This window comes from Dromiciops gliroides, chromosome 4 (genome assembly GCF_019393635.1).
Source record: "Dromiciops gliroides isolate mDroGli1 chromosome 4, mDroGli1.pri, whole genome shotgun sequence".
Classification (NCBI taxonomy): Eukaryota; Metazoa; Chordata; class Mammalia; order Microbiotheria; family Microbiotheriidae; genus Dromiciops; species Dromiciops gliroides.
This window is the reverse complement of record NC_057864.1, coordinates 289430243-289444411: the sequence shown is the minus strand read 5'-3', so window position 1 is coordinate 289444411 and position 14169 is coordinate 289430243. Positions and strand designations below refer to the sequence as shown.

The 14169-nt window shown below is 34.3% G+C and overlaps 1 protein-coding gene across 1 annotated transcript in view; it reads left to right on the top strand.

The window, feature by feature from the left end:
* The window catches only part of LMBRD1 (LMBR1 domain containing 1), a 198061-nt gene that overhangs the window by 126551 nt on the left and 57341 nt on the right, over positions 1–14169 (top strand).

The following is a 14169-nucleotide window of genomic DNA, read 5'->3' as shown; positions in this document are numbered from 1 at the left end:
GACATATAGAGATGCTGATGATTTATGTGGATTTACTTTATATCCTGCTACTTTGTTAAAATTATAAATGTTTCAACTAACTTTTTAGTTGTGTTTTGGGGGTTTTCCAAGTATATTATCATGTCATCTGCATAAAGAAATAGTTTTATTACTTCATTCCCTGTTTTCATTCCTTCAATTTCTTTTTCTTCTCTTATTGCTATTATTAGGATTTCCAGTACAATATTGGATATTGGTGACAGTGGGCATCCTTGTTTCACACCTCTTCTTACTGGGAAGGTTTCTAGTTTATCCCCATTACAAATAATGCTTTGATGATGGTTTTAGATAAATGCTTTTTATCTACTAAAGGAAAAATCCTTAAATCCTGTTTTTTTCTTCATTTTATAATTAGTGCTAGCTCTTGGTTTTAAAGAACAATTCTATCATATCAAAGAAAGGTATTTTTACTTCTAGGATTTTTGCTGGTTTTTTGTTTTGTTTTGTTTTTTAATGAATGAGTTTATGTTGTCAAAGGCCTTATCTATTCCTATGGATATAATCATATGAGTTTTATTTTTATTGTTAGCAGGAAAAAACCTAGTAAGAAAAAAACACCAATTCATCCAAACACGAAAGAACAAGGTACTGGGCTAGGCCCTGAGAGGGATAAAAGATGAGTATGATATGATCTTTTCCCCTAAAAGAGCCCGGAGTTTAGAAGAGAAAAGACATGTTCACAAGTTAGTGTTACACAGTTATACAGTTAATGTCACAAGTTACAAGGCATCATATACATAAGGGTACAGAGTGTTAAAGTTCAAAAGAAGGAAAAATTACTTCTGGCTAAAAGACTTCATGGAATAAGTGTCTTATGTTAAAGAATAGTCAGAATTTAATAAGTAAAACCAAGGCAAGGGAAATATCATCCAAGAAGAAATTCCTAATTCCAGGATCATAGAATCAGGGAAGTAGAAAGAATGTTGTTAGTCCCTTAGCCCAAATTGTATACCAAAGTGATATTCATTATAGCATTTCCAACACAAGTCGTCTCCATGCTATGCTCTAAGACCTTCAGGGAGGAAGAACTACTTTCCAAAGCAGTCCATTTTACTTTGGACAGCTCTAAATGTTAGAAGCTTTTTCTGACATTATGCTTAAACTTGCCTCAAGGAATTCATATTCTACTGGGAAAAAGCAAACTATAAGGGGGAACTAGGAACAGGAATTCTATGGCATGGTTTGGAAATAACTGGTAAGTGAAGTGAAGACCTGGTTCTGGGCAAGGTAAATCAAAGGGTCATCTATAATAGCTCAGGGACCCAGAGGCAGAGTCTGAGTGTTTTCTGGTGGCTGAGGGTTGAGGTGAATAGCCCAAGAAGATGCACTGTGGTATGTAATTGCCCAAGAAATGCTGTGGATGTCTGCTCTGGACAAGATAAGGTAAAAGGTCACCTAGCAGAGCCCAAAGATTGAGGGGCAGAGTCTGTATTGTTCCTGTGGAAGAGTGTTGAGGCAGATGGCCAAAGTCTGGCAACATGGTCGGGCAGTGACCACCAACTAAGGAGATAGTTGTTGGTGTCCTCTCTTTATTGAACTAAGAAGGGGAGGGGCTGATGTATTCACTTTCAGCAGCAGTAAACACATCAGGATATTTGTTAAAAAAAAAAAAAAAAAACTTACACATGTGTATGAAATTTTACTTTTAGTTAAATTGCTTTTCTTTCCTTAGCCAAGCAATTCAAGAACAAGCTGTATCTTTCTTTGCTTTCACCCTTACAGAACAGGGGGGAAAAACTAGAGGAAAAATTCTTCATGATTTCCTACTTTGTTTTGTTAGCAGTTTTTTCCCCTATTCTGTTAAATTAGTCTAAATCTAAAACACAGGAGACATAAATTAATTATTCTTCTTGCTTAGAGACCTACTTTACTAGACATAACAAGGAATTCTTTGATAAATATTATAACAATGAATTTCTTGTACTTATATATGCTTGACTGTTTGCATGATTTTAGTTAGAAAAAAAACCCTTATAGTATAATGAGGAATGAATGGAGACACACACACACACACACGAGAAATCATAACTGTTTGGCCACTGACCCTATCAGTCCCATATGGAATAAGTCTTGAAAAAAAAAGGAAAATTGTGTGTAAAAGTGAGATTTCTTCCAATATAGGAAAAGGCCAAAATTCTACTTTACTGGAGCTCCTAATTAGCCATTAGTACATCTTAATTTTCTTTTATAATACACAGTAAGTTCAATATGTAATATTCAAAACTATCCTGCCTGCCTGCCTGTGATTTGTTCTAGCCTCCCATCTGTTCCTCTTGTTATTTTTTTATTATTTATTTTATTTTGGAGGAGAGGCACCATCTCCAATCTTTGCACCAGTCACTTGTGATTTGTAGCTTATTTTTTATTTGATTGTTAGATTTCTTTGTCTGAAAATTGTTCGTTCATTTCCTTTGACTATCTGTTAAGGGGATGGATACTGATTTATATTTATATAAGAACAAGACCATCCCTACTAACAGCCTGAAAATAAGACAAAAGGAATTTATTTAGAAAACACTTGCTGCTGGATGATGAAATGTAGAAGTACTTGGTTCACACATATCCAATAATAAGGAAAATAGCTTGTTCAATAGCCCCCAAAGTAGTTTTATTCTTGTGGTATATAGAAAGGGAAGTTTATAAAACACAAGATGGATGGGGGAAACATAAAGACTGTGGAAAAAAATGTACTCATTAGAATTTCAAAGTGTTACCCCAACTAATCAGCCAATCAACATTTATTAAGCACCTTCTTTGTGCCACGCATTATGCCAAGCTCTGGGGCTATAAAAAGAGGCAAAAGACAGTTCCTACCTTCTGGGAACTTAGAATCTAATGGTGGGGAGCAGTATAAACAAACAAGGACATAAAAACCAAGCTATATACAAGGTAAATAGGAAGAAATTAACAAAAGAAAGGTACTAGAATTAAGAGAGGTTAAAAAAAGCTTCTAGTAGAAAATGGCATTTTAGTTGGGACTTAAAGGAAGCCAGGGAGGTAAGTAGTTGGAGTGGAGTGGGTAGAGCTTTTCAGGCATGGGGAACAGCCAGAGAAAATGCCCAAGGCTGAAAGATGGAATGTGCACTGCCTTTGTACTTGTCAGGGAGTAAGGTGTAAGAAGACTGGAAAGGTAGGACGGGGCTGGGTTTTGAAGGGCTTTGCATGCCAGAATATTTTTGTTTTTGCTCTTGGTGGCAATAAGGAACTATTGGAGTTTATTGAGGGGGTCCTGGTGATGTGATTGGACCTCTGTTTTAGGAAAAACACTTAAGCTGATTGGAAGATGGATTGGAATGGGAAGAGATTGGAAGCAGCCACACCCACTGGCAGGCTATTGCAATAATCTACACATAATGTGATGAGGGTGGTGGCAGTGTCAGAGTAAATGAAAGACATGGTAAATGTGAAATGCACAGGCCTTGGCGATAGACTGAATATCGTGGGGTTAGGGCAGCAAGAGAGTGAGGAATCCAAGATGACTCCTAGGTTGTGAGCTAGAGGGATGGTGTTGTCCCTTACAGTAATAGGAAAGGTAGGGAGGGAGGGTAAAGGGGAGTTGAGGAGGAAAGATAATGAGTTCTGTTTTACACATACCGGGTTTAAGATGTCTACTGAATATCCTGTTCAAAATGTCTGAGAGGCAATTGGAAATGTGAAACTGGAGGGCAGCAGAGTTTGTGGTAGGATAGGTCAATTTGAAATTCATCCTGTAGTGATGGTAATTAAATCTATGTGAGATAATGACATCATCAAGTGAAGTAGTATGCAGGGAGAAGAGAAAAGGGCCCAGTACAAAATCCTGAAGGACACTTAGGATTAATAGGCATTATCTGAAAGAAGACTCAGCAAAGGAAACAGAATGAGTAATCAGAACAGAAAATGGCCTTGAAAACCTTGAGAGAAGAGAGTATCAAGGAGGAGGTAGTGATCAAGTGTCAAAGAATGTAGAGAGGTCAAAGAAAATGAGCATTTAGAAAAGGCCCCTGGATTTGGCAACTAACTTTGAAGTTAGTAACTCCAAAGTACAATAATAACCCCAAGTTCAGTTCCTTACCAGGGGGAGTAGGCTGTTTAATGCTTTTTGTGTTTTTCTACCTGTTTATAGGCTCAATTGAGTCATGTGCATCTTCTGAACTGGAAAAGGTCAAAGTCCAAGGGAAAATTCTGGTTTTTCAACTTGCTTTTCTAGATGACAGAAAGGTTCTTCCTCTCAGTCAGCCAATCATTATTTTTCCAATCCAATCAATGGTTTTCTCGGTTCTCTCAACAAGATACTACTGTGTATGTCCATACCTCAATAGGATATGCCCCTCAGGTATCTCCACAAAAGGACCAAATACTGTAATATTAGCAAGTTGATTTGGAAATGAATCTAATTAATCAGCCTTTTGCACATGTCCCCCAACATTCCCACCTCCCCCGATTTAAAAAAATTTCTTCCATATAGTTATTTGAGGCCAAGGATTCTCTTTTTTCATTTTTATATATCTACTGTCTAGCCATAATGCTGTGTGTGTGTGTGTGTGTGTGTGTGTAATTGAATAGTGTATTTTTTAGTAAAAGGAGCTTTGTACTAGGAGTTGATATAGATTATTCATGAACTATGTATACAATCCCAAGTAAGTCTTTAAATTTTCTGATTCAATTTCTTTACTTATGTTAAAAATAGATTACAAATTTTACTATTTTTCTAGAAACTTGTCATTGATCTTATTTTAAATTTTAACAGTTAATAGAAATAGAAATTCTATAAGTATTTCATCTGCTTAAATATATACAAGACTTTTTCCCCCTTTAAAGAGACATTAATATTGAAATCCAACAGAAAAGTCATCTGGCTTCTGGTGTACAAGGGGCAGGGTGGTGAGATCTGTACTCTGAGTGCCAGAAATATGAGAATACATCGTCTATAGAGAATTTAAAAACTATTAAAACTGACTAGTAGTTATTCTGATTTTTGTCATTATCATGCATGAGCAGTTCCAAACAATGTCAGTGATAAAATACACCTTGAAAAAAACCCTTTTGTTTTTTATGTTCTAAACAATTGCTCTTTGAGCACAGTGGGCCCCCTGACACTTGTGAATTCAACTAAATGTGTTACTTTAAAGAATAAATTCATAATAGTTTGGAATCATTCTAGCTTACTTCGGTGTTCATGTCTCTAACCCCTGTGGTTCTACATAATCATGCATTTAAATGGTAGTTTCAAAATAAACAGTGATAGCACAGTGATTGTAAAGAAGGATCAGAACATTTTTACTTCAGTCCCATCCTTCTATGTGACAACTTGAGTTTGTATTTTTGTTTAAAATTTATAAGCGGCTAAACAGAATGTGAACTGCAAGATGTACAATGTTATATGCAGATTGAAATACATCTATGAAATATTTAATTGCACTTAAATTCACAAACATTTTATAATTAAAATGTATTCCTTTAAAATTAATTGCTATTTTAAAACTAAAATGTTTCAATTTTATTACAATTCACTTGTGAAATGGGATTTTTATGAATGTCTGCCAAATTTATCCTTATGTTTAAAATTTATCTGTATAGCCATAACTTCATGTGAAAAGAACTTTTTGAAATAAAAAATAATAAAAAGTATTCTTTGATCAACTGTAAACAGATTTATTTACAAGTATGGCTGTACTGGTTTTTGATATGTGAAAATTAGCTTTGATGAAGTTATTGAAACATTTATAGAAGGTAAGTCTTTCATTGCCATGATTGATCAATATATATTTTCTTTTTTTAAAAAAGCCATTAATATATTTTAAAGTATTCATTACTTTTTACCTTTTTGTACTGTAATACTTTTTTTCTTTTTTACTTGCATAACAATTTATATGAAGCTTGATAAAAGAAAATTTTCACTGGCTATTATTATTTGTTTTATATCATATTTATTACTCAAAATAATTTTGGGGGGTAGCTAGGTGGCACAGTGGATAAAGCACTGGCCCTGGATTGACCTGAGTTCAAATGCAGCCTCAGACACTTGACACTTACTAGCTGTGTGAACTTGGGCAAGTCACTTAACCCTCATTGCCCCACCAAAAAAAAAACAAAAACAAAAAACGGTAAAGAAAATAATTTTGTTGAAAGGTTTGGATGTTTAAAAAAATCATCCACTTCACTTATCATTATGTATTATTATATATTATATATGCCACTGCATCTAGCATTTTACATTTGAACCTATACAGATTAAATGTATGGGATGTGATGTTAAATTGTTCTGCACTCTTTGTCTGCTTTGTTCTTTGGATAAGGATACTTACCCAAAGGACCTACCAAAAAGTGTTTTTAAGAAGTTTCTTGAAAAACAAAATTCACTTCATTATGTTATAGTTATACATTTTCCTCCACTAATTAGAAATTCATTTGTATTAATAGACAGACTGTATAGTTTAGTGGGAAACATTGGTTTTGGAGTTAAGGATCAGGGTTGAAATCCTAATTTATTTCTTTCCTTTTCTTTGTGACTTTAGGAAGGTCACTTATAAAACAGCATTATAATTCATCCCTGAATAAAGCTTATCTAATACACATTTTCTTTGTAAGGAACATCACAGCATCTTTGTGTACCGGGCCATTTTAAGCAGTGAAATCACCAACAAAATGTACAAAAAATTGGGGGGGAAGGGGGGAATGGCACTAAATAGACCTTGAAATGAATATTTGTTTATAGAATGAGAACTGAGACACGGCAGAAGAATGTTGCCATGTATGACCTCATCTGGGAAAATGTGTATTGAGGAACTCAAAATTTTCACCATTCTGTGAAGGGGAGGGAAGCACAGCCATTTATTTCTCTTGCAAGCCTCCCTTTCCCTTGTAGAGAGACTTTAGTAGCCATCAAACTCTTTGCTGAAATATAGTAAGCATAAACAAGTTTTAATTTAAAAAGTGACATTTTTAACAAGAATTGAAAGGACTTGATTGAATATGATTAATGGAGGGAAAGAAAAAAATGAGGTTTCAGGGAGAGAAATGCTAGTGGCAAGCTATACCCTAGAATGGTTAAAAAAAAAAAATAGCCTGGTGACTAAAAACAAAGACCATTGAATCACAGTATTTAGCACTGCAAGTGGTAGAAATCATCTAGGTCAACTTTATAGATGGGAAAACGGAATCAAAGCAGTGAACTCTAAATGACTTACTCAGTGTTATTCAGGTAGTAAGTGGCAAAGTTGCTATTCAAACACAAGTCACTGGTTTCAAATTCGATTAAACAAATTGGATTAATTTAGAATATCATTTATCTTGAGAGAGCATTTTCAATAGGGTTCAAGACTGGAACCATATTCCAAGAGTTTAATTTCAATATGAATTTAATGATAAATTAACAGAATCCCAGATTAAGAACAAGATGAACATTTTTCCATACTCAAAAGAACTAATGATATTAAATTACTTTCAGTTAGCCAAGTTAAGCCCTGTTGTTTTGAGATGTGTAGTAGTTCCAGAGAATACGTTGATTGCTGGTGGATCAGCTTTAACCTACTCCAAATGTGTTAATGATTACATTACACAAAACTGGAAGTTCTCCCACCTTATTTCACTCCTTTTTCTTAGCTAAAGTGCTCTTTCAACTCTATGCTTGTTTTTTTTTAAACAAATATTTTTTACTTAGACTTTGCTTAATTCTATAAATTGGATTTTTTAAAGCCCATTAAAGTTTCTTTGTTAGCATAAAGAAAATACATTTTTATGGTTTCTATTTATTTTGCAAATGTTTTTTAGATATATTTAAATTCTAAGAACATTAAATATTTGTTTTTATGATAGAATCTGAAGACTTTAATTATGAAATATGGGTACTCTTTTGTATATTAGACAAAAATTTTATTGGTATATTGTATTTGTTCTATAGCTTTTTCTTCTGAAAAGTATCCCAGAGAGGTATATAGTGAAAACCAGTTTTTTATCTCAGCGCCGACTGTGAAGGTTTCTTTGTTTAGGTGGTAGTTATGAGTATCTAGCTTTGTGTGTGTGTGACTGGTTCTGAGGTTGTACCTCTGAGAGTTACTTTGAGGGTCCTTCTGTATGTCTGTGACAGTCTGTCTCTGGGTGGGTTCATCTCTGAGTTTGTTGTTCCATGTGACTGACTATCTCAGTATGTGTGCCAGCCAGTATATATCACCTGCCAGGGTTATAAGATTCCAGATCTCAGCTATGAGCTGCTTTTCTGTCCTTTTTAGTCCCTAGTGTCTTCTATTTACCCTCAGGGTCCCCTGGCAGCCTGTCTGACTGACCTTTGACAAGAACCTTTTTTTGAGCAGCCCTGAGGCACTGACTGATGTGTACATAAATAAAAGGTTTAAAAAAAAAATACCTGGGCACTTTTTGGAATACTTGCTATTTGTGAACTGTACTTTTTGGGAAAATAAATTGAATTTTTTTCCCTAAAGCACTGTATGTTATAAGTTAACTTTAAAATGAGGATTTTAAAATAGATCAGACAAGAAAAAAGTGTTACATTACCTTATGAAACAATAATCTTTGGCATGGTTCTATAAACATTGTTCTCTACATGTCACTGAACTTCTGCATCTGTCTTTGATTTGCTCCATATGAAATTTTGACTTACAAAAATTCTCATTTTTAAATAGATTCTTTTGTTAATTGAAGTTTTCAAATTAAATATCTCTGATCCCATAGTCATTGATCATGAAGTAGAATGATAGGTAGCTATTAACTACAATTTAATATACAGTTTGGAAAGATATTTGCAAATAAATCCTTTGCCAAAATGTCACTAAAGAAATCTTAGAATTTGTGCTTTAGCTTTTTAGACTGAAACATGTTTGTCCAGATACCCCATTGCTTGTTTTATTTTTAATGTTATTCCCCCGTAACCTTTCTAAAAGAATACATCCCTAGTATTTAATTGTTTCAAATTGCTTGGCCATTACTTTTCAGTTGTCAGAGTTAAACCAAGAAATCTTCCTTAATATCAATATATCCTAATTTTAGAAAAAAAAATCGATCTCCGTGTTAAACTCAAAGTATTTATTTGTGAAATTCACAATATCTGATTTTCTTTTTTTCTTTTTTTTTTTTTTGGTTTGTGTTTTTGTTTTTGCAGGGCAATGAGGGTTAAGTAACTTGCCCAGGGTCACACAGCTAGTAACTGTCAAGTGTCTAAGGCCAGATTTGAACTCAGGTCCTCCTGAATCCAGGGCAGGTGCTTTATCCACTGCACCACCTAGCTGCCCACCCACCCCTGATTTTCTTTATATTTATTCAAAACGCTTTCTTTTTAAAGTGACTACTTTGTATATGAAGTACTGTGTCAGGATCTGGTGAAGGTGGGAATAGAGATGAAGAGAATTTTCAGTTTTATACTAAATACAGAATTATTGTTGTGGTAGGACTTAAAAAGATCAAGTCCCAGGTAGATAGAAAGGCATAGCTAATTTTGGAGTCTAAAGCCTTGTCACTAAATTTTGTATAATAAAAAAAACACCCAGTAAAATAGAAAAGTTTCTACTGATACTTGATAGATATATGAAAGATAGATGGATGGATGGATGGATGATGGAATGGACAAGCATTTATTAAGGGCTTGTTATGTTTTTTAGGCACTGTTCTATGTGTTGAGAAAACAAATATAATCAAAGACAGCCCCTGCCTCCAAGGAGCTTACATTTAAATGGTGGAAGTCAATATATAAATGTGAGCTAGAAAGGGATTAAGCCAACCAAAAGATGAGGAAATAATAAATCCCTATATAAACTCTTTGAGAATATAAATGCTACTTGTAATTGAATGTTTCACATTAAAATCATCCTATATAGAACCTTTTTTATTGTTTTCCTGATTCCTAATTCAAAAGTTTTAATATAATTGACATTCTGACACTACTTGTTTGTGTTATACTTAAACATTTGAGGTTAAGGACGTTATGTTTTACCTCCTAGCATTTAAGAATTTAGGTTTTGTGTCTGTAGACAGAACTTTAAAATAATCTCTTTAATACCCAAATGTGGATAAAATAGCTCAGTTCACATGGATGTATTTTCATTTAAAGGCTAGTAAACTAGTGTGTCAGTTAGTTTAATACATCTACTATGTGGCAGGTACTCTTCTAAGTCCTAGGGATGCAAAGAAAAGCAGAAGATAATTACTGACCTCAGGAAGTTTATAAAGTAACTGGAGAATGAAAACCAAGCCAAAGGAAGCAGAAAGGCAGCGGTGGAATGGGGAAAGAAAGTATCTAGAGTAGGGACATAATGGAAAAGTTGAGAGGAATATAGCTGGGTGGTAAATGAAGAGATTACTGACCTGGGCACCCTTCTTAAATGAAGATTCTGGAAGAAGAGGTGTCTGATCTAATCAGAGTGTGCCTTTTACATTTCTTACTGCTTAAAATATGAATGTCAAATTGTTTATTTAGTTTTTTCTTTAATTTCTATGATAAATAGATCCCCTAAACATTATTGTGAAGCGTTATTACAGGGGACAGACTAGTTCTATAGAATCAGTGTTATAAATATCACTGTATCATGGCTTGTTTTATGATTTTTATGGTGGAATTTGGTTATAATGTTTTAATAACTTAAATGCAAAGCAATCTTAGTGTGGGAAGGTTTATTTCGATTATGCTTGTACTTAGAAAAATTAGGTAGCTATGAACCTAACCTCAGTTTTAAATTGAATGAATGGATGGGTCACTGATACAGTATCTTTTCATCTGTATAATGGGGGTGGAGGGGATTGGACTGCAACAATATCTCAAAACCCTTATAATTCCAAAACTCTGTTATTCAGTAATAGCAAGATTATTTTAAAATAACTTTGTCTTCTCATATGAATGAGGGGATACATTTTGTGTACTGTGTAATATGTTCTTTAAAAAAGTTTTCGGGGGTAGCTAGGTGGCGCAGTGGATAGAGCACTGGCCCTGGAGTCAGGAGGACCTGAGTTCAAAGCCAGCCTCAGATGCTTAACACTTACTAGCTGTGTGACCTTGGGCAAGTCGTTTAACCCCAATTGCCTCACCAAAAAAAAAAGAAAAAGAAAAAAAAAGTTTTCTTCATTGCAAGTAAATAAAGATATAACCTTTGAAAAATGTTACCACCAAAGCATATCGAAAGTTCATTTTGTCTTTTAGATTGTAAGGATTTTTTTACTTTTGAGTGAATTTTTTTATATTTTTGTATGAATAGATGAAAAATATTTTTATCAATTAATAACTTAATAACATTCCTGAAAATCTGGTTATCACTAGTGTCTAATAATGGTTATTCTATAGGTAGTTCTGCCATGCCATACTGTAAAGTTAATAAACTAATTTAAAATACTCATAGATAATAGCAAACATTTATGTAGTGCTTTAAGGTTTACAAAGTGCTTTACAAATCTCATTTGATCCTCACAATAGTGGGTGGTAGGTGCTATTTTGATCCCCATTTTATAGATGAGAAAACTGTAGATGGAGGGCTTAAGTGACTTAGGGTTGAACAGCTAGTACGTGTCTGAGGCTAGATATGAACTCAGGTCCGCCTGACTCCAGGTGTTCTTATCTACTGTGCCAAATAGGTGGCTATCATAGATTTAGAACCAGAAGATAGATTAGAGACCATGAATTATATAGATAAGGAAAAATGAGGCCCAGAAAGGTTGTGACAAGGTGTCACACACTGCAAGTAAGTGTCTGAGGCACAATTCCAACCCAGGTCTTCCTGACTCCAAGTTTAGCACAATTTAAGCTATTAGAAATTCTTATAGTATATGAGATTAGCATTTTATACTAACTATATTAGCTCTTAATTTGTGTTCATCTATAACACATATGTTAGGATTCCAGAATACTTTAAATATTAACATTTACATATGTGAAACAGCATGCTTCTAGTATAAATAATACTTGATTCATAGGCTGGAGCTTTGGGTTTGAATACTTGTTTTGCCACTTTTGGTCTCTGAAACTTGGGGCCTTTCTGTGGGTCAGTTCCCTCTTCTTTAAATGGGGACAGTAATGTTTATACTCCCCATCTCAAAGGGTTGTTGTTTAGATCACAAGATTATATAAAGTCTTTCATAAGCCTTTAAACACTGTACACATGCAATATGTAAGCTATCATTTTTATGTAAGTAATGAGAACATAATGTGTTTATCTTTAGTTTATATACCTATAAAATAAGACAGGTTAAATTTGTGATCACTGCTGTCAGTGGCAGAGCTGGGGTAGTTTGCAGGGGTTTTCTTTAGTACTTTGGATCCTTTGCAAATAAAATGTAAAATATTGGTTTCCAGAACTTTATTGGAGGTAAACAAATCATATCTTACACATTATAGTTATTCAGTAAATGTTTAAATTGGATTTTTAAAACTAAATTTATATCATTATGTGTACAGCCTTAAGAGCCTACGTTCTTTAAATTGTATCTCCTTCAGCCACCATGTTTTTGTTTTTTATCCTTCTTCCCACCCCCTGCAGACATTTATGTATACCTAGGATAGTCCAAGGCAATTCCATAGTACCTTAGTGTTGTTCTTTCTAATTTGTTACTGCATTTCCATTCAAGAGGAGATAAATAGTAAGTGAAGCTACTAATATTTTAAAAAATTCATATACATCACCCTACCTTTTACTTAAGCTTAGTAGCTTCCTTGTCATCTTTTGACTCTCTTATGTACCCTTCTCTTCTCCCCACCAATCCAATCACTAAGACCTATGTATTTTCCCTCCAAAATATTTCTCCCATTTAATATTCCAGAGTCAGCTAGGTGACACAGGCAATATAACATAGAGCCTGGAGTCAGAATGATGTGCGTTCAAATCCAGCCTCAGTCATTTAGCATGGTGACTTGGCCTCTGTTTGCCTCTGTTTCCTCACGTACCTCACAGGGTTATTGTGAGGATCAAATGAGAAAATACTTGTCAAGCACTTAGCACAATGCCTGGCACATAGTGGGTGCTTAATAAATAATGCTTGTTTTCCCCTTCCTCCTTAATTTTGTTTCAATTCTATAAATATACAAGTATATACAGGATGGTGGAGATTCAGTTAAAAGGGAAACTTTCTCCCTCCATTCCTAGAGATACTTTTAACTATTTCAGTAGCCTTCTTTTCCTTCTCTAGTTCATCTGACACTAGCCATTTTATTCTTCTTAAAACAGTTCTAATCATGTACAATAATCAAGTACAATACTTTCAACAAGTCTCCATTGTGTAATTTTTAAAGTTCCTTCACTTAGTTTTTAAGTATCTTGTATAACAGGAGTCTCCTCAGCCTTTCTAGCTTTATCCCCTTCCTTTATCCCCTTTGTGATTTTCAACCAAATTGGATGGCAGAGCATTCTCCATATATACCCTTGTACTTTCCTGCCTCTGGACTTCTCTTTTTTGAGTGTCCTCTCTTTGCACTCTATCGTCAGGGTTCAGCTCAAATGCTGTCTCTTCTTGGAATCCTGCCTTAATACTAGTAGTTGGAAATTTTTTTCCCCTTTCTGAACAACTTAGTTTTTTAAGTACCCTACAGGTAAGTTCTTCATTGCATATGAACTCAGTTTGCATTTGGGCCATGCCTAAGCTTATTTTACCTCACAGATGCCAGTGATTTCCTTTTCTGGCCTTTTCTAGCTTCTCACCGTGCCCCACTGGACATTCATTCCAGAGTGTACAATGGTGGGAATGAATGGTGGTGCAATCCTTTTTTCTCTTCTCCCATACTTCTCCCATTAAATCTTATTTTTCACCCAGAGTTGTTAATTCTGTCCTTTATTCTTGAGTCCTCTAAATAAAATGAAAGTTTGCAATAAATTGAGAAATTTTTTGATTAGTTTTTAATCCATGGTTTTTGATGAGTTTTTATCCATAGTTTAATGAGATAATCTTAGGTTTAAGTCTGATAAGATCAAATAATCTTAGGTTTAAGTCTGATAGGATGAACTATCTCATCTAGCACGGAATTTCCATTCCTTTTGTTTACTGATAAATTGATGAAGTTTTCTTCAGATGTTATGTAAATACATTTTATCCTATCCAAGTGTTCTCAATCAAATAGATTTTCAAATTATTAAAACTTGTGTGACAACTGGAGTTATATGCTAAATAAAAATGTTCCTTGCATTGATTTTTACTAAAACATTGGCATACTAATAGCTCATG